This window comes from Nycticebus coucang, chromosome 9, assembly GCF_027406575.1.
Source record: "Nycticebus coucang isolate mNycCou1 chromosome 9, mNycCou1.pri, whole genome shotgun sequence".
Lineage (NCBI taxonomy): Eukaryota > Metazoa > Chordata > Mammalia > Primates > Lorisidae > Nycticebus > Nycticebus coucang.
In genome coordinates, this window is record NC_069788.1 from 42,991,116 (window position 1) to 43,009,915 (window position 18,800).

Consider the following 18,800-nt stretch of genomic DNA (forward strand, 5'->3'; position numbering starts at 1 on the left):
ATTCAGGTGTCGGTAGGATTCTCTAGACATGAGACACTGAAAGGAAATGGAACAGTGAGTGCTCAACCTTATGTCCCTGACCTCTAAAGGAGTATAAAAGTGCATACCACTCTGAGGAAGAAACAGGTCATTGCTAGGTATAAGCACTCCTAGAGCGTGCGTACATATATATATGCATATATATGTATTCTTACATATATGTGTGTGTGCATATGTATATATATATATATACACATTTGTATTATTTTCTCCCCATTTTTTAAAACTTCCATACAGAGATACACCTTTCAGCCAATATGGAGTCAACATCAAAGGGTCCTTCCCAGCTTTGGGCTCTTCTTTCCTCCTTCCCTGCATCCACTGGAATTCTCTAGGTCCTCCTGTGTTTGAGAGCGTTTTTTTGCTGGACAAACCCTTTTTTCTCTTTTTTACTGAAATTGATCACCTCTCATAGTGCCTATTATTTTGCTGAAAGACCTGCCTAGTGGTATGCTGGAAAATATTGTACACCCAGCTTTCTACAGGGGAAAAAGGATATATTCATAACCTTAAAAGAATCAATAATAGTAAAATAACAGGAAGCAACAAGTTGTTAGTATATATTAACTTTGTAATTAATGTAATTTATTTCTGAGTTTGTTTTTGAGATAAATAAAGTACATTTATTTATTTATTTATTTCATTTTATCACCCTCGGTAGAGTGCTATGGCATCATAGCTCACAGCAACCTCAAACTCTTGGGCTCAAGTGATTCTCTTGCCTCAGCCTCCCAAGTAGCTGGGACTACAGGCACCCACTACAATGCCTGGCTATTTTTAGAGACGGGGGGGGGGAGGTCTCACTCTGGCTCAGGCTGGTTTCAAACCTATGAGCTCAGGCAATCCACCCATCTCGGCCTTCCAGACTGCTGAAATTATAGGCATGAGCCAATGCGCCCGGCCTTTTAATTTTGAGTTTATATCATATATTCTCAATGAAGATTAGTTCTTAGTGGAGAATTAAAAACATCTTGGCCTGGCACAGTGATTCATGACTAGAATGCCCCCACTTTGGGAGGCTGAGGTTCAAGGATCACTTAAGGCTAGGAGTTCAAAACAAGGGTAGCAAGAAACTATCCCTACAAAAGAAATTAAAAGGTGGCGCCTGTAGCTCAGTGGGTAAGGCGCCGGCCTCATATACCGAGGGTGGCAGGTTTGAACCCGGCACCAGCCAAACTCCAACAAAAGAATAGCCGGGCATTGTGACGGGTGCCTGTAGTTCCAGCTACTCGGGAGGTCGAGGCAAGAGAATTGCCTAAGACAAGGAGTTGGAGGTTGCTGTGAGCTGTGATGCCACGGCATTCTACCAAGGATGATAAAGGGAGACTCGTCTCTAAAAAAAGAAAAAAGAAGAAATTTTTAAAAAAGTTAGCAGAATGGGGTAGCTCAAAGCTATACGACCATCTGGGGCAAGAGGATTGCTTGATCCCAGGAGTTTGAGGCTGCAATGAGCTGTGATGTGCCCCTACACTCTAGCCCGGGTGACAGAGCAAGATTTTGTCTCAAAAAATATATACATATACTGGGCAGCACCTGTGGCTCAAGGAATAGGGAGCCGGCCCCATATACCAGGGTGGCGGGTCTGAGCCCAAAAAAAAAAAATGTGTCTATATATATATATATCTTATCCTTCTATGTATTAAGTACAGATATACACCCAGTACATAAACAGATATACAGAATATCTGTGATATTAAAATTTCATGAAGGGGAGGCAGTGATGGTAGGAAATTAAAGGAGAAAAAAATGTCTCAGAGGGCTCCCGAGGAGGCAGTAATGAACAAATGGTTGAGAAACAATGTTCCATACAATTTAATTTTTAATGATGGCTGTGTTTAACAACCAGCTCACCATAATTCCTAAATACTTAGTAATCAGCTCTTGCAAGCCTATATGAACTGGCTGCAACCCCCAGAACTGCCCACTCGGGGTGAGGTGGGTGGGGACCAGGTAGAAGGGGGAAAGAGAACTCCCCAGGCCTGCAGCCCAAGCAGTATATGGAGCTGGCAGGAGAGCTGGTGGCAAGTGGTGTTGAGGTAAGCAAGGACGGTCTTCTGGGCCCCTAACAAATCAGCGGGGGCTGCCCTGTCTGTCAGCCCCCGAGTCCTTGCACAAGACCCTGGGCCCTGGCCCATGTCATCCCACCCCTCAGGGGTTCCCCTGTCCTCCAATAGCCCCAGGGCATAGTCAGCGTGGCAGCCGGGTGGTGGCACCCTGCAGGCCCCCAACCCAACAGGGCGCAACAGGGATTTGTGCACACACCCTCACCCTTGCTCTGGAAGGGAGGCTCAGGGAATCCAAATCATCTTTGTACAAAGCCTCTGGTCGGGTGCTTCTGCTGAAAGGCCTACCTCAGGCATGGGGGTCAGGAAGGGAGGGGCTCATTTCCCATTGGGAATCAGAGGGGCCCATTCAATGATGTTCCTCCTAATCAGATGTTCCCAGGGAGAGTAATGAGGATGACATAGCCCTCGATGCTTGATTAGGTTGGGCCCATGGAAACTTGAATGGCTAGCTGGGGTGGGGGAGGGGGCTTGGGGACAGGCCAAGCATGCAGATCCCACAGACACAAGCATGGGGCCCCCACTTGGGCCTTCAGCTGCTGCATGGGCACAGGGGCAGGGTGGGGGAGGCTGGAGCCCTTCTACCAGAGCACTGATAGTGGTTGCTCTAATTGCTTCAGGGGAACCAGTCCAGAGTCAGCCAAAGGCACTTTGTTTTCCATAAACAGGGCGGAGAAGAGGCATTGGTCCTCAAAGCCGAAATGGTTCCCTCTCCTATTCTGCTCTCCATCTCTCATTTGGACCATTAGGAGGCTGAACCCAAAGGTTCTCTGGACCCCACACAAAATCACTGTGCAGCTCCTCAGAACCTCATTCTCCAAAGGCCCCGCTGCCTCCCCAAAGGGTCAGGCTGAGAAACCACCCCAAACAGTGATGTTCCTCTCTAGCCTTGCCTTTTCCTTTCCTTATAAAATCAGCTTAATCACTGCCCTCCCACGCAAAAAGTGGGAGTTATTTGGTGTTTGTCTAGTGCTCCTAGACTCCTAAAGCTCCAGGGGGTGGGGACTGGGGGGGTGGCCATTTGTGCCTCATCTTCCCTGAGGCTTCTTTTTACAATGATCATTTATATGGTGCACTTGGCTACTTATTCTCCACTCACTGGGGACTTACCCCACTCCTAGCCCACAGGACTGCCCCTGCTGGTCTCTAGACCAGCTTCCAGTTTTGAGGCTTTTCCAGGCCTCCATCAGGAGTGTCCTGAGCCCAGCCTATTACTTGGAGCTAGGGGGAGGCTGGACCTGCACTAGAGGGTGATGACCAGCCCTCAGCACGACGACAAAGGTTGTAGGGCTCCAAATGGGAGTGGTGGGTGTCCTGAAGGGGGCTCCATGCCTGAGAGGGCCAACCAGAGTAAGGAGAACGCCCCACCTCCGTGCGTGCTGCTCCCTCTGCCCGGACCTCTGTCCTCTGTCCCAGCCCAATCATCAATTCCTCCAGGAAGCACTCTCTCACATTTCTTTTCCTTCTTTCCTTCCTTTTCCTTTCCTTTCCTTTTTTTTGAGCAGGGTCTAGTTGTATCTCAATCCTCCTACCTCAGCCTCCCACGTAGCTGGGATTATAGGCAAAACTCACCGTGCCTGGTAGGCTCTCTCATTTCTACATTTACAACAAATCCCTGTGATCACAGTTTTCACAGAAAGAACCCGTGGAGCTTACTTTTCTGGGGAGTAAAAATTTGAAGGTCTGTGTCTTCCCAAGAGCTGCTAAATGCCTGGTTTTGCTAATCATTGCCCTCCAGGCTAAAGACTTATTGAATGAATGATGGAGATGAGTTACCCTGTTTCCCCAAAAATAAGACAGTGTGCTAGGTCTTATTTTCAGGGGACATCTTCTCTTTCCTATAAGTAGGTCTTATTTTCGGAGGATGTCTTATTTTAGGGGAAACGGGGTATCACCTCTGTGAGGCCCTCCGCACCCATTCCCACGTGGCACCCTGTACTATAGTCACCTGCTAACAGTTCTGTCTTTCTAGGACCTGAGGCAATGATGGGAAATTGGGGAGAATATAGTGGAGCCGCTCTGCTTGGGTTCATATTCAGGCTGTGCTGGTTATTGGCTAAATAATAACCTTAGGCATGTTAGTAAATTTCTGTGTGCCTCAGGTTCCCCATCTATTAAATGAAGGTAAGAGTAAATGAGTTCATGCATATGACATGCTCAGAGTAGGGTCAGGCATGTGTGTTTTTCAATGAATTTGTCTTCTGTTATTACATCTATGGCTCTGGCACCCAGAAACCCAGACATGTGGCCTCACAGGTGGTTGAAACAGCAATGTTTAGGACTGGTCCTGGAAAGAAGAGAACTGAGAGAGAGGACAGTGCAAGCCTTCGGGTGAAGATGGACAGTTCCTCAGGGCAGGGAGAATTTAAACAGCCAGAAACCCAGCTGCCCCAGCATCCTCCTACCCAAGAGATGCAGAGAGCTCACAGCAGGTGGCTCACAGCAACCTCAAACTCTTGGGCCCAAGTAATCCTCTTGCCTCAGCCTCCTGAGTAGCCCAGAAATGTTCTTTCCATGTGATAGCAACAGTTCATTTAAGGAGTAGCAATTGATTCCAGTTTGTGTTTTTTCTAGTATTCAGCGAACCAGCTTCATGGTTTCCCCTCAGAGACACGACCACCACCAGCTGGCAACCCCTCCTCCAAGGTCTGGGTTTCAGCTCCATAGGACCATCCTGTAAGCTTCTAAGTTTTAACAATTCCAACTTTTCCCTGGGTCCCTCCAGCCCTGGGGAAGCACTAGCGACTTCCTGTTGTGCCTGTCAGGATACTATAGCAGTTTCTTTTTGACTTTCCAATTCTTCAATACCTAATTGACAGTTCTGTATATTAGATTCTCTGTTAAAATAACTGCTGTGGTTTCTGTCTCCTGACTGGACCCTGACTGATGCTCTCAATGAACCCTCAAACCTGAGGCTCAGAGTGACACAGTGAGACGCAGAAGCCAGACCCTACACCCTGACTTGCCTCAACTTTAACAGAAACAACTGCTTCAGCCCCTTTTTCATGACTCCCATGGACTAGAGATGGATGTGCTGCTCACAGGGATATCTAATCAGCCCTGGAAAAACTAGGCCAGCAGTTAAACCACACAAACAAAAGAGCCACGGCTCTACACACAACTGCCCGCTGGGCAAATGCCAAGACAAACGGCTGTGGTCTCTGGGCCTTGCAGAGATGCAGACTTCCTAGGCCCTTGTGGAGCCCTCTCAAAAGGGAGGGGCTGAACCCCCAGAGTCTCTCCTTCCTGAACTCTAAGTCTTCCCTCATTCCCTCCAGGACTGAGGAACAGCCAAATGGAACAGGCTGCCCTGTTCTGCTACTCTAGAACATTCTGGTCAAATATGGAGCTTTTGAGGGCATGCTGCCCTCAGTACACATCAAAGGCAGTGACGTGCACATTAGATTCATCAGGGAGCTTCTAGAAAGACTGGTGCCTGCGCCCCACCCCAGAGATTCTGGTTCTGCCGAGCATGGATAGTTAGTAACATTCCCCAGGTTATCCCACTGGGTAGGCAAGGTTGAAATCCACCAAATTATAAGAATGTATCTGAGAGAGCATCAGAATCACCCAGAGGGTGTGTTAAACCATCGACAGCTGAACCTCACCCTGAACCGTCGAGGGCTGAACCTCACCCCAAGGTTCTAATTCAGCAGGTCTGGGGTGGGGCCTGAAACTCTGCATTTCTCACAAGTTCCCAGCCAATCCTCTGGGCCTAGGGACCATACTTTGAGAACGTGTAGACATGGAGTTGAATAGCCAGATTCAAATCCAGCTTTGTTATGCAGTTGACCACATGAAGGGGTTTTGTGAGAGCTGAAAGACATAACTTGGATAAAGAGTGTCACACAGGCGGGTGCATTGGCTCACATCTGTAACCCTAGCACTCTGGGAGGCTGAAGTGGGAGGATCCTTGGAGCTCAGTAGTTCAAGAAAAGCAAGAGCAAGAGCTGCTCCTACTAAAAATAGAAAAAGTAGCCGGGTGTCATGGAGGATGCCTATAGTCCCAGCTACTCAGGAGGCTGAAGCAAGAGGATCTCTTGAGCTCAGAAGTTTAAGGTTGCCGTGAGCTAGGCTGATGCCATGGCACTCTACCCAAGGCAACAGAGTGAGACTCTGTCTTTAAAAAAAAGCCTCATACAGTGTCTGGCATGTAATAATGTACAACAAGCACTGTTTTCACCACAATAGGACTATAGTGAGGTTGCAGAAATCTTGAGTTATGGCACGCGACTTTGACCAGTGATTTTAATGAGAATCTTAAGCTTCATCATTTGCAAAACGGGGATAGTGATGACTCGCCTCAGCCCACCTCACGGGCTCAAAGGAGTTTCCTAATGTGAAAGTGTTTGGAAAACTGTAAAGTTCTGTAAAGGAGTTTTATTAGAAAGGTGTTAGGCAGGCGCAGCCCCATCCTGGAACCAGAGCACAGGGCCTTGTTCTCTCTTGGGACGTTTGAAATAGCTTGTGAGAGGGGGATTCTGATGCCTACTTCCAGCAGCCCACATGCATCCCTGCCACCCGTAGGCATTCGGAATGCCAGCTGAGCACACCTGCATTGAAGGAGTGGCAAGTTAGTTCTCTAAACATCCAAAGGGAGATATGGGAGGACTGCCATACTCCCACCCCACCAGTGTTTCTGCCAGGAAAAGAAATGTTGATGGAAGGAACCAAAGCCGTGCAGATTCCCTCCACAGGCCCTCCCACACAATGCCCATCCAGGCGCCCTCCCTCTGTGACCCTTCCCCTCCCTTCCATCTGCCCCACTCACCCCCACCACTTGGCTCCAGAGAGGGAAGATAGAAGCTGCATACCCAGGGAAGCCAAGAGGGCAGTGAGCTCGTCCACTTGGTTTTATGTCTTTCAGTTCAACTCAGAGACACATATTGCACGTCCGCTAGTTTATAGCTAACAAGCCAGTTAATATTAATACTTTCTGTATTTAAAAAAAGACATATTTGGGCTCGGCTCCCATAGCTCAGTGAGTAGGCCACCGACCACATACACCAAGGCTGGCGGGTTCAAGCCTGGCCCAGGACAGCTAAACAACAATGACAACTGCAACCAAAAAATAACCAGGCATTGTGGCGACTGCCTGTAGTCCCAACTACTGGGGAGGCTGACGCAAGATATCACTTAAGCCCAGGAGTTTGAGGTTGCTGTGAGTTGTGATACCACAGTACTCTACTGAGGGCAACATAGTGAAACTCTGTGTCAAAAAAATAATAAAAAAAAAATTAGAAAAGGGCTCAGTGCCTGTAGCTCAGTGGTTAGGGCGCTGGTCACATACACCAGGGCTGGCAGGTTCGAACCTGGCCCAGGCCTACTAAACAACAATGACAACTGTACCAAAAAATAGCCAGGCGTTGTGGTGGGCTAAGGAGGCTGAGGCAAGAGAATCACTTAAGCCCAAGAGTTTGAGGTTGCTGTGAGCTGTGACAGCACAGCACTCTACCAAGGGCTACATAATAAAACTCTTTTTCAAAAAATAAATAAATAAATAAAAATAAAGGCATATTTGAGAGGAGTGCCTTCATAAGGCCTGAACTGGAATGAGCTGAAAACCCTTGACTGTCAGGATATAAGACCTGGGTGGCCCCCCACACTATTCTTGGGGCAGTGGGGGACAATTTGGTCTGACTTAACTCAGAGGTGGTTTGGCAGAGCAGGTCAAAAACCTAAAAATGTGTTTTGACCCAGGACTTCAGGTTTAGGGATCTGTCCTAAGGAAATATCACAAAATGATCAGCCTGGCTTGAGTCTTGGCTCCAGCGATGAGTAACTTTGGGTAAATTATAGTCCCATCCCTAAAATGGGACTTAATAACATCCCACCACACAGAGTTGAGGAAGAAATAAGACAATGCCTGCCTGTGACATGCCTGGCACAGAGTACGCGCTCAGTAATGTAAGCGTCTTGGTTTAGGTTCCCCTGAGGTGCAGACCCCAGCACAAGGATTTGTGAGGTGAGCTCAGGAAGGTGAGGTGGGGAAGTGAGACTAGGAGGGAAGGAAGCCCAGGCAGGGTGCATTTATCCAGCCAGAGCCAGCCACCTGCTTAGGAGAATGCCTAGAAGCAGAGTTAGAAAGGCCAGTGGTCCTTAGGTGTCTTTAGTCTTTTAAGTCTTGTTTTTAAAATGTCCAGGATTACTTGTCTCCAGAGTTCTTTTACATGAGAGAAAATCAGCATTTCTCTGGTTTAAGCTACTCGTTTTTCCTTTTTGTTAAATGTGGCTAATTTAATCTTTACCTGATGCTGGGGGCCAGTGGCTGTCTCAGCAGGAGGTTGTCCGAGGGACCCAGCTTGAAGACCCAATGTCACGGTCCAGGGCTCAGGTGCCAACATCACACCAAGGAAATTATCTCACCAAGAGCCCTACTCACCATCTTGGAGCTTAATTATGATGTGAACGGAGTCTTCCTAGGTAGGGGTTCTTCCCTTTTGCTCAAACCCCTGGGTATCTGTCACCTCCCTGCTGTCCTCAGAGCACTATGGCACATCTCCAAGCTGCACTCCGTGCCTCCAACCCTTCTCTCCTTCAAAACTTATCTGTTCAGTGTGCCCTTCTCTCTGGTCTTTGCTCTGTTAGGCAACAGCTAGCACATCTGACAAGTGAATTGGTGTTAGTGGGTTAATGTGTCACCCTCACGAGTAACAGATGTGCATTTTTGACAGGGGCCTTCTGGAAACAAGGCCTTATGCCCAGAGCTGAATGACGTAAAAATCACCAAAAAACAAGAGGCCACCCTGGTGCTGGTCTGCTCTCACTTCCTCTGCTCCACTCCCATTTCCTCCCTCATCCCATCCCCTCCCTTGGCACAGCTGGCCATGGCCACAGCTCCCAACTCAGCAAATGCCAAGTCCCCACCCTCCTCCACCATCCTGGCCAAGCTGCCATACTGAAAGCGAAAGGAGGAGTTGGAACAGAAAGAAAAATAATAAAACCACTGAAAGAGAAGAAACAGCTGGCAGAATATTGGAAAAAGTCCCAGGCGGGAATCCCCAGCCCTCAAGGACACTGCGAGGCTGAGGAAGTTCTAAAGAACCTTGAAATTCATTCTTGACATTCCCAGCTCCTTCCAGCACCTGATGCTTTATCTCTGCCCTGCCCCAAAGGGAGGTATGTGCACAAAGTTGGAAGTGAACTTTGAGGTTCAGAGCAGACAAAGGCTGAGCAAAAAAGAGCAGAGCTAAAGGTGACGCAGGGAGATGGGACCCTGGTGGGTGAGTCACACAGCGCCCGAGGGTCCAGGCCCTTCTGGGCTTTCAGCAGACAGGTTCTTTCCCTGAGGCAGAGCACGGGGAGAAAGAGGCTTGGCAGAGCCGGCTAATGGCACGTATGCAGCTGTGGGGAGGGCCACTTTAAGAGGCTGGACTGGCAGCAGCTGGGTGGTGGCAGCCAAAAAATAGACTTGGCTGCTCTTACCTAAGCCAGAGTGAGAGTCTATATCCGTTCAGGAAACAGATGAAAACTAGCCGAGGTTGGAATGGGGATCTGGCTTATGCTTCTGGGAGACTGGGGCAGGCATGGCAGAGGTCGGCAGACAGGGAGACAAGAGCTGTGGTGCCACCCGCATAAAAGCACAGCTCTGGTTGTGCAAGAGGCCTGCAGGCTGGTCACCAGTGGGGGCTGGTGCCGCAATTTCTCAGGAAGAAATATGAAGGGTCCTGAAAGGCAGAGAAGAGGAGAGGGAGCAGGGAGGTGATGGAGGGGGGATGGAAGGAGGTCTGAGACTCACCTGAACACCAAATTTGGAGAGAAGGTCCAAAGCTAGACATTGTGCAAAGCATCATCGCATCATCTGGCTGAGTTTGGGAGCCCCCAGAAAGGCCCCTCCCTCCTCATGAATTGCAATTAATAACAATCAAAATAATAATCCACAGTGAACCTGGTTATCAGTACTCTTTGGGGACAGAATAATTTTTTTTATTGTTGTTCTATTTATTTCTTTTTGGAAGACAAGGGAGGAAGTAAAAAAAGTTTGGCTTTGCTTCAAAGAGCTTTTCTTAAAGAGTGATGATTCATTTTCATTATACATCAATATGGACAGACATTGTTCTTTTGGTTTTCATGACAATTAAATTCAAGATAATATGTGTACTTACATGCATGTTTTTCTGAAATTCAGTGTATTCATTTGTGCTCTTGTTCATATATGGGAAGAACTGGCACTTTGGCTTCAAGAACAAATTTTAAAAATCTCAAATCCAACTTGTCTTTGATTTGGTTCTGGGCCAAATTAATGAGCCATTCAGGAATAATGGCTTCAAACCTTTAATCATCCTGTGAAACTGCAATTAATTAAGAGTCCACTGATTCTAAGAACTACGCCACCAATAACAAAAGGAAAGAATTCCAAGTCTGCATGTCGAGTTTGGAGCAAAATATCTGTAATCTTCTTCTCACTTTTGTATTATTTATAAATAGGAGACAGGGGATAAGAATTACATGAATAATGTTAAATAAAAATGCATACAGAATTGGGGAATGTTTTTCATTAAATTTGCCACTTATTCTAGTTCAATAAAATGCTTGTAAAGAAAATAACCACTTAAGGCAGAAGACTAGTTACATAGTTACTTTGCTGCTGTTCAGAACTTCTTGAGAGCAAAAGAATGAATACCAATCATTCTGGTTTAAACTTAATTATTTGTCTAAAAACATGTTATTCTGAAAGTTGAACATTTATGTTATGCCTTGAAAATTCAAAGGAGAAAGTAAAGTCACACAGAAAGCCAGAACCTGCATCAATATGTCTAGACAGATGTTTGCTTGTAGTTTTTAGTATCTAAAACCTTTTTTCCACACATGGAGCAGATAGCCTTTTTGTAGGCACAGCCTGGCAATAATGAGAACCTGGTTGGTGTACAGAACTTTTGCAAGTGGAGAACTTATTCTTTCCATAAGGATCAAATCTTGCTTTTTTCGAAGTCAAGGCTTTATTTTCATTCAGTTTTTTTCCACCACTTTCTGTGGTATTTCTAGCTCCATCCTTCCATGTATCTGGAGTGATAACAGTACCAAGTTTCTTTTCACATTTTTCGCACACCATTCTTCCGCCATCGCTCCTCTACCAGCAGAGGCAACAAACGCTTGAAAACATCAACACTACAGCCTGGGCCAGAGGCCGGGACAGAATAATTTCTGCCAAGTTCACTAATTCCGGATAAGGTACAGGACTGTTCCAAGCCCTATTTACTGTTCTTTCTCTGTCTTCACTCTTCTTCCTCTCTTCAGTGAGGCCCCAGTCCCTCTAGCCACCTGTCCCCCATCCATTCCGAACACCACCCCAGATTAATCTTCTAAAGCCACTAGCTCTCCCTGCCCCCGGGCTGGCATTCACCCTCTCCACACCCACCCATGGTACCCAGCCAACAGAACCTTTGGCCACTTTTTTACTGAGGGTTGTGGAGTGGGGACAGATGGTCAGACCATGGGCTCTGGGCTTGAATTCTGCCCCTCCATCCAGTGCCTTCATTTCCTCATCTGTGACATAGAGGTAATAATGATACTATTTCATGTGGGTGTCTTGAGCATTAAGTGAGTAACTATAAAGACACTTAAAATAGTGCTTGGCATGTCATGAGATCTCAAGAAATGTTAGCTCTTATTTATAGTGTTGTTATTCACTGAAATGTCTGCAGCCGATGGTGGTTCACCAACTCTCCACATGCTAGAATAGTGTCTAGCACATAGTCGCTGCTTAATTAATATGTGTTCACATGTTCTATGCCATAAACTATCTGTCCAACCAAACTCTTTCCCATAACAGACTTTATACATTGCTACCTCTATGCCTTTGCTCATTCATGCTCCTCCCACTTCTCGAAGGACCCTTATCCCATCTAACATAATTCCCACCTTTACTTAAAACTTGGCAGCTCCAGACTCCCCTCCTGGGCTCAGCCCCAGCAGCCCCTCCTGGGCTCAGAACCTGCACAAAACAAGCACTCAGTAAAGGCTCAGTGGCTTGTGGCTTTTTTTTTAATGCTTTGGCTCCAAAACAAAGTTTCTTCTCTTGGCACTTAGTGCTCACTGCCTCTGGGGTGGCCTCTGCGAAGTGTAGCACCCTAGCTACTATATATGTCCTTTATCTTGTGGCCTTGACATTCAGAAAGGGCTTCCCAGGTAAAGCCATCCGAATAATTAGGCATACCTAGACATGTGGTCTCCAAGCCACATTTTCTGGGCTTCTTTAATTGGTGAGTTGAGAGACATGGCATCTGTTTGCCCAAGAAACATGAGCCAGGCAGCTCCACACCAACAGGCTGCTTTCTGCCCTGGACGGGACAACAGCTGCCTAAAACTTGGCTATTTATGTACTAAAAAAAGAAATTCCATGGCGACCAGTTGACTCAAGCCAGCTCCCAATGTGAGGCAGTAGTTTCAAAGTAATCCCCAATGACACCAAAAGCTCTCCACCCAGTCCTCAAAAAAAAAAAGAGTGAAACTTGAGGCTAGAGTATGCATGAGCCAATATTCAGACATCCTGGAAAACGCAGCGTCAGAAGCAGGAGTTGGATCTAGAAGGTCAGCGTTTTGACAGCCCCCCTCAGGCAGCGGATGGGGCCCTTACCACCTCCTAAGAAAGCCCAGTCCACCATTAGGAAGGTCCAGCCAGGTGTGGGTAGAGGACAAGAGACTGACCTTTCTGAGTGGCAGCTGTGGGCCACACTCTACACAGGCCTCTCTGCCCACCATACATAGACTAGGCCATACCACACCCTGCTCATGGACCTGGCATTCTTCAAAGAGCATTATATACAAAGTTTTTTTTTTTTTTGAGACAGAGTCTATGTCACCCTGGGTTGCTCACAGCAACCTCAAACTCGTGGGCTTAAGCGATTCTCTTGCCTCAGCCTCCCAAGTAGCTGGGACTACAGGTGCCTGCCACAACACCTGGGTATTTTTTTTGTTGTAGTTGTCATTGTTTTGAACCAGGGCCGGGTTCAAACCTGCCACCCTCGGTATATGGGGCTGGCGCCCTACTCACTGAGCCACAGGTGCCACCCAAAATAACTTGGATCAATTATTTTTTATTTTTTAGTTTTTAGTTTTTTTTGAGACAGAGTCTCAAGCTGTCACCCTGGGTAGAATGCTGTGGCATCACAGCTCACAGCAACCTCAAACTCCTGGGCTTAAGCAATTCTCTTGCCTCAGCCTCTCAAGTAGCTGGGACTATAGGTGCCTGCCACAACACCTGGCTATTTTTCAGTTGTCATTGTTGCTTAGCAAACCCGGGCCGGGTTTGAACCTGCCACCCTAGGTGTGTATGGCCAGCGCCCTTGCTGACTGAGCTACTGGCTCTGCCCAGTAATTTTTTTGTTGTAGTTGTCATTGTTGTTTAGCAGGCCCGGGCTGGGTTTGAACCCACCAGCCCTGGTGTATATGGCCAGCACCTTAACCACTGAACTATGGGCATCAAGCCTACAATGCTTTTTTAAATCCTCACAGCCAATAAGGTAGGCTCCCTTTTGTCACTTTACAGGTGGGGGTACTGAGATGCAGAAAGACTCCTGCCAGTACCGCTTGAAAATGGCTGGGCCAAAGGAAGCCAACTCTGCCGGGCCCAGGGTCAGCGCTAAGTGGAGTTTCGTGTGGGCTCTTCCCTTCCCGTCAGGCGGGAAGCCCCTCTCTCCTCCTCAGCAGCTCTTGGCCATGCTTGCACCTCCCAGCCGCTGCTATCTGCATGAACTTTGCACTCTGCTCCCATGGACCCAGAAGGGCTGGCTGATAAGGACATTGCCCAGGTTTATAGTTTCCTCCCAGCCTTTCTGGCGACACCTGAGCTTCCCCTTCCTACTACCCCCACACACTCACACTCACGCCCCACCCTGCCAGTCACACTAGTCACACACATACGTGATCACATTCACACACGCACACGCATGAGCAGACACATAGTCACTTGCCTCTGGTGGTAAACGGGTGAGGACTGACAGGCATGGGGATTTACTGTCTAGAAAATCACACCTGTCTTCCCTCGCCATTCTTCGCAAGCCCCTGGCATTATCAGGCTTCTGTCTCATACCATGTTTAATAAATGAGCTGCTCTTGAAGGACCCCCACCCCCCCAACCCCACTCCCTTGCTTCCCATGTCTACAGGCAAACCCAGACAGGTTTAGGCCTGGAACCTGTTTTCTTACTCATGCCGCCACCTGGTGACCTGAGCCCAGAACTGCGGGCTGTGTCCAGGGGTCAACCACTTCCCAGGTTCTGGAAGCCAGCTGGGCTGTTAGAGGTCAGCATCCAACTGCTCTCCTTCTACAAAGGGACAAACTGAGTGAGAAGCCCCTCTTCCTTCACCTGGCCCTCTCACCACTGGGAGCTCTGACCCATGTTTCACAGGTACACTCTGCTGGCATGGGAGATGATTGGGACATCATGGTGGATGAGGTTCACAGTCATCACACAATCACAGGATTACTGAACTATGTCTAGTTTCTTGACATTCTAATATTAGACTTGGCTAAGTCTTGGTGAGAAGGTGTGACAACAGGTGACTGCAACCTTTGCCCTTCACTTCTTCCCTAAGGCTTTGGAGGGTCTGTGGCCTTTGGCTTGTAGTTTGAGCACATGGAAGTGGATATGACGGACCTGGGACACTCTTCCAGGCCTTGGCTTTGATGAGGCAGCCTAGGATGTGTCCCCACTTTTCCTCCTTGAGCCTAGCACCAATGTGTTTCAGGCAGAGTGACTTCATCGTCTCGTTTTCATTCCATTTTATTTTTAGTCTTTGGGTGCAGTAGGATGTTAGCCTATTCCCCAGGTGGTGGTTTGCTCTCATCACTAGTACTGCCTGGTATTTCTCTTGATTTGTGGCTACTTTCACTCCCCTGCACCATGGGAGGCCATCCTGGCATATCTTTTTGAGCAGTGTTTTGTAGGCATGGATTGCCACACAGTATTGCATGGTGTTGTTTTATTTCATTACCATTTGTAATACAGTGGATATATTATTTAATGTGTTTGGAACAGGGTTAATGGATAAAACATGTTGGAGTGTGGTAGTCCCTTAGAGTTCATTGAGACTCTCTGCATTAATGATCCTGAAAGTGAGTGAACTTTCCCTGGTTGTATTTCTTAGAACATAAACTCAGGATTGCGGAACATGGACATCGTGTCCTGAGTCCTGGGTCCTGACCTCAGCTCTGCCAGACTTACCAGGACCTGTCAGATCCTTCACCCTCTGACCCCTTGGGTCCTCATCCAGGTTAAACTAAGGCCTCTCCAGGGTCCTCCCTACCTTGAATTGTCTGTGACATTCAGAAAGCTGTTGTATAGGATTCACCAGCCCTAGAATTCTTGAATTCACCTAATGGGTTCTTAGTGAACACCTACTCTGAAAGCCAGACTTCTGGGTTCCAATCCTAGCTTCCAGTAACACTGAGCAAGTTCCTTAGCCCTTCTGTGCCTGTTTCCTAAAATGGGGATAGTAACAGCATCTACTGAGAATTGTGAAGATTAAATGGATTAATATAGTTCAGCAGTGCCTTGCTCAGTGCCCAGTAAAGTTTACTGTGGCTTTTTTTTTCATTTTTTCATTAGATCCTATAATAGTACCATGAAGTAGTATAGGTTTCATTTTATACAAGGCTCAAAGAGCAAAGTATTAAAATAACTTGCCCAGGCTTGCATAATGGTACTGCCAGGAGTCAAATCTAGGTCTCCAGACTCTGAGATGGCCACAGGACCTCAATCCCCATGTGCTGCCCGAAATGTGCAAAGCTTTCTTGATGCTGATCTGCATGACGAGCGGTAAGCTAAAGGCGCTGGAGATAATGCCTGGCCCGTGGTCTTCAGTCATCATTGGCATCCTTCTCCCATGTGACCTTTACACCCACTGGCCCTTTCCGAAAAAGCACCCGCCTTCTCCAGGGATCATGGGTGTCCGTGTTCACTAAGCAGCCTCTGAACCAATGAGAACCCTGATGCTAGGCATACGCATGGCAGAGAAGTCTGTCTGCTTGGGGTTTAGTCCAGGCTGTAGCAATCCCTCACTCTGCGGTCTTATTCTCATCCTCTAAGCTTTCCCCCAACTGAGTTCCATGAGGATTTAATAAATTTTAAGAGAATATCCTAATTTTGATCAAATACTAACATTTGCCTGATACCTGAAGAACAAAAAACCTATCCTATTGCTTCATCCCACCTTAGATGACTTGCCACCCACTGTGTGCACCTTGTTGTTCCTTTCCCCTCCAGGAAGATGATCTACTGGACCTGCCATACTCAAACAGCCGTTTTCTGAAGTAGCTGCATCCCAGAATGTTGGTGCTGGAAAAGACCTTGAGGGCCGTGTTGGCAAACTTGTCTCCTATAAAGGGCTGCCCCTGCCTGAAGCAGAGCTTGAGGCCTGGTCATTGCTCCATTCACTCTAGGGTGCAACATGCTGGGGATGCTCATCACACCATCACCCTTTAGCCCCAAATGCCCCCCTTCTTCAGAGGGGCAAACTAAGTGAAGATCCTGTCTTCCTTCACTTGGCCCCCTGGAACAGGGGATCTGACTGCCGTGTTGGCACACATAGTGGGTAGGAATGCCACCTGAACCAATGTACAGCAACCTCCTACGGGAGTCGAATCACAAGTGATTACTTACAAAATTATTACACAATTACAGTTTATTGGCTGAGATCTTCATCTTCTTGGCAGTTTATTGGCTGAGATCTTCATCTTCTTGGCAATCTATAGAATTTGGAAACAATTTGCCCACAATCTACTTGACCTTACCCACTTCAATACATAATTTTAACTTAGTAGTGTACTTTAGTCATTGATTGAAATGTGTATGTTTCTTTCTCTTTAGAAAACAATGGAAATATTTGCTGGGAACGCTAAGACAGCTAGTTAGAAAACAGGAAAGACCAGAAGAAAGCAAAAACAGAGTAAAGAGCACCTTTTCATGTGAGGGAAAAGCCCAGAATGAAAACACATGCTTGGCAGGCCTGAGGACAGTGCAAGCTCAGTATCCCCAGGGGAGCAAAACTGAGAGACCTAAAGATCCCACTCAGTCAGGCTGTTTATTCACAAACTGTCCATTCCCAAGAATTTAGAATATGGCAAGCCACAAGCAGGAGTTTGTCTTCTTTGAGTAATAGTTAACTACCTCAAGGGCAATACCACATCAGGGGCTTTTCAGGGGCAGGTACCTGAGACCCACCCGTGTACAATGCCTCTGAGACCCTTTATGGTCCTGACACAACTACAGGCTTGGATTCAGAAGTTATGGGTTGCAGACACAACTTAACCTTCCTGCTATCTTCATGACCTTGGAGAAGGCACACTTCCTCTTACTGGAATTCAGTTTCCTCATTTGCAAAGTGGGGTCATATCACCTCTAAACGTAAATGAAGAAACTTCCCATACCAACCACACCAAATAAAACAGGCTAGAAAAACCAGAAGCTACTGGGTCACTTTCTTCCTTTTTTGTGTACATGTGCTAATCTTCCTACCATGGTCACGGATTACCTTTGAATTAAAAGTGAATAATCAAAGGTGGTGAGGTAGAGCTGACAATGTGAAGGGAAATGCTGAGCATGGCAACTCAGGACCTCCTCAGTGCCAGGCACAGTCGGTGCTTCACCTACGTTACCTCACTCACCCCTTCGGCCAACAATCCTGGAAGCAGTGTGGCTCCCTCTTCACAGCTGGGGAGACTGAAGTTCCTATCATGAAAGTCCACAGGGACGTGCCAGAAAGGGGTGTATAAATGTATGGTAGTATTACCAAGGTCAGCATCCCAACCCCTGAGAGCAGACATTTTCCCTCTCCTGAAACATTACCAGAGCCTCTGAGAAAATCCTTCCCCGCCAGAGCAATACTCTAGGAACCAGTTTCCAGGGGATTTGCTATGGGTTAAGATCAGGTGAATTCATTAATAAATGGCAGTATCATGTTCCACCAGAAAGGTTTCAGTGTACGAACTTACTTCAAAAACATGTTTCTGCACAAAAACAGTTTGCACATATTCTCCTACTCAATACAACTAATTCTCTAAGCAAAAATGCTGATTATACTGTGGTAAGAAACATCTCCTAATAAAAATTTAACATGGGCCAGGCACGGTGGCTCACGCCTGTATTCTTAGCACTTGGAAGGCCAAAGGTGGATGGATTCCCTGAACTCTCAGGTTTGAGACCAGCCTGAGCCAGAGCAAGACATCGTCTCTAAAAATAGCCAGGCGTTGTGGCAGGCACCTGTAGTTGCTTGAGCCCAAGAGGTTTTTTTTGGTTGTTGGGCAAGGTGGCTCACGCCTATAATCCTAGCACTCTGGGAGGCCGAGGCAGGTGGATTGCTTGAGCTCACCAGTTCGAAACCAGCCTCAGCAAAAGCAAGATCTTGTCTCTACTAAAAAATAGAAAAAATGAGGCAAAAGGATCACTTGAGCCCAAAAGTTGGAGGTTGCTGTGAGCTATGACGCCACGCACTCTACCCAGGGCAAGAGCTTGAGACTCTATTTAAAAAAAAAAAAATCGTTTGAGGTTGCTGTGAGCTATGACACCACAGCACTCTACCAAGGATGACAAAATGAGACTCTCTCTCTCAAAAAAAAAAAAAAATTAACATAAATGCTTTTCTCAAAAAAGAAAAAAGAGCAAGTTAAATTTCTTTAAAAGTCCTAATTTTAAAAAGTAAAAAGTTCAAAGTCTAAAAGTTAAAATTTCTAGGCCGGGTGCAGTGGCTCACACCTGTA

General features: G+C 47.0%; 2 pseudogenes across 1 annotated transcript in view; both read right to left on the minus strand.

The window, feature by feature from the left end:
- LOC128594507 (integrin beta-1-binding protein 1-like) overlaps positions 1 to 18,800 on the minus strand; it is a 122,699-nt pseudogene that overhangs the window by 43,422 nt on the left and 60,477 nt on the right. The gene's annotated exons all lie outside the window — the stretch shown is intronic.
- LOC128594510 (cysteine-rich PDZ-binding protein-like) lies at positions 10,859 to 11,225 on the minus strand (annotated as a pseudogene).